Consider the following 2,770-nt stretch of genomic DNA (forward strand, 5'->3'; position numbering starts at 1 on the left):
AGACTGTAAAGTGATATGAAATGTAGCATGCACGTAAGGATAGTGGTAGGGAAGGCAAATAGTCAATTTCAGTTTATTGGTAGAATTTTAGGGAAATGTGGTTCCTCTGTAAAGGAGACTTTCTACAGAACGCTTGTGCCTCCATTCTCGACTATTGCTCAAGTGTTTGGCATCCTCACCAGATCACATTAAAATGAGGCACAGAAGCAACTCAGAGGTGGGGTGTTGGATTTGTTACTGGTAGGTTCGATCAACACATGAGTGTTATGGACATGGTTTGGGAACTCAAATGGGAATCCCTGGACGGAAGACAAAGTTCTTTTTGTGGAACATTATTGAGAAAATTTAGAGAACCTGCATTTGAAACTGACTGCAGAACGATTGAGTTGCTCGCAACATGCATTTCGTGTAAGGACTATGAAGATGAAATAAGAGAAATTAGGGCGTTGTAATGACACATTCCGACGCAGAGACATACAATACCTTAAAGGCTGCGCCAAAGATTAAATTGAGAGGCATGTAGGTTATAATCTTTGTAATGTTCACATTGGATTTTCTTTTGTTTCATACTCCAAGAAGGAGCTAAAGGACACTTTTGATTGTTGCCTCGTGGAGGATGGACGTGATTTTTGGGGTTTGCGGAAGGCAGCCATATTGTTAGTAATTATGGTTTGTGCGACGAGCAGAGCAAGTCTTATTGTCTTGTGAATAACAAATAGTGAGAAGTATCGAAGTGTTACGAAAATTATTTAAAGCAACGTAGCATTGTATTTCTTGGTTTCCATCTTCTTCGTGAAGGGAACCGATGCCGACTTAGGAAGATACACACGGTCAACAAAGAGAAGAACTTCGATGGCTACTGATTAATTAATATTGTGGCAGAAGGACTAATTCTACGTCTAAGGTGAGAACTCTGATTAAATCAACAATGACGTAGAATTCAAAATGTAATTAATCGGAATGGTAAATTATATTACAGGCATATTTCACGCAGCACTGTATTTGTCCGCATTCAAGCCGGTCAATACAATCCGTAGAAAAGCCTTTCAAAAATTATAAAGTTAAAAAACACAATAAAATCAAAATGTTTTTTTATTTATTTCGCCACACTGGCGACCGCTGACAGGGACAGTGCTGGTGGAACAAAGAGTAAGTACTTCATTGTTGTGCTACAAATGTACTTGTACTAATTACTGTTTCTCTGTTACATGACGCACATGGAAAATGACGCATAAGGTGAAACAATATTAACTGTATAAACGGATGGCACAATAACCAGAAGGAACAAGGACAAGGATTTACAAAACTAACGTAATCGTGAGTGACGCAGCTCAGCCGGAATTAAGGTAGGAAAGCGCAAACGCATGCAGTGGCGGCACCTTGGCTTAGCTCCACTTAAAGCAGAACCTTTTCCTTTCCATATTAAAATCCTGGTAGTGTTTGTGGCAACACACAATTACACTTTGATAATTACTTTTTATGTTCAACAATCGCAGAATTAGAAGACGTAGTGCGCCATCTTGTAAATTTCCGACGCGCAACAAATAACAATCGCGAGATATTTTTATTAATTCAACTGCGAGAGAATTTAAAGATTTTGATTAACAGTAAAGTACAGATAAAAATAATATCTCCACAATGGAATCGGAGAACTTTAATTTGACAAATGTTCATGGACACGTCACCGATTCTGACAATAGTGACGTAAATGATGACGCAATTAGTTTTTCAGCACAACATAATGTAGAAGTAAATACGATTCAATTGCACTCCACAGGGATTAACAATAATGAACCACTTGCAAATGAAACCTTGTGCACAGTCGATGAAGCATCAATTACCAGATCAAATGAAAATATTTCGCGTGAAACCAGTGAACCTAGCCCGGTTTCGATTCAATCAGATCGTGGTAGAGAAACAATGGCTACAAATAATGGCATAAATACAAACACACAAGCTTCGTCAGTTACGCTTGAGGCATTATATAGTCTGATGTCAAACGTGAGCGAGCAATTATCTGATTTAAAGATCAGTCACAACACAATGAACACAAAACTGGCGAATCTAGAAATCAGCCACAACATGACAAACACAAAATTGTCAAACATGGAAATTGGGTTCCAACAGCAAGTTTCAAGTGTAAACACGCAATTTGAAAACATGCACATACATTTCGATCAACGCTTAAATAAGCTCACCAATGAAATCGATCAAAAGATCGGAGACAAAGTCATCAAAACCGTCAATAGTGTATACAATGTATTGGCAAATGACTTAGAAAAGAAATTGTCAGATCTTGCAAACAAACAGGGACAGGAACTGTCAGAAATAGTAGAAACACACAATCAAACACAAACCGTACAAAAAGAAATACATGAAAACGTACAGGCTATTCAATTAAATTTAACAAGAGTACATGTGAAGAAATACCTGACCAAGTTAATAAAGTTAACAAAGAAGTCGGTCTTCTGAAACAGGAGACTGGACGTATCAAGGCGGACATTATCAAAATAAATGAAACTTTAGAAAACGGTAATGTAAATGAATCAATAACTGACCAGGAAACAAAACTTTTTGAAAAATTAGGTAATGAAATCAAAGTAGCCGAGGACAGAATACGCAAGGAAATTGCTGGTAGACTGAATGTTTCAAATGACTTGCCTACGTCAAGCAACAGGCAGCGCGACACTTATTCGCCCATGCCAGATTACGATGTCAATAACGCAGAACATCACGCGCCCTGTCCGGCGTATGTGCACGCACCGGCACA

This window comes from Schistocerca cancellata, chromosome 3, assembly GCF_023864275.1.
Source record: "Schistocerca cancellata isolate TAMUIC-IGC-003103 chromosome 3, iqSchCanc2.1, whole genome shotgun sequence".
NCBI lineage: Eukaryota > Metazoa > Arthropoda > Insecta > Orthoptera > Acrididae > Schistocerca > Schistocerca cancellata.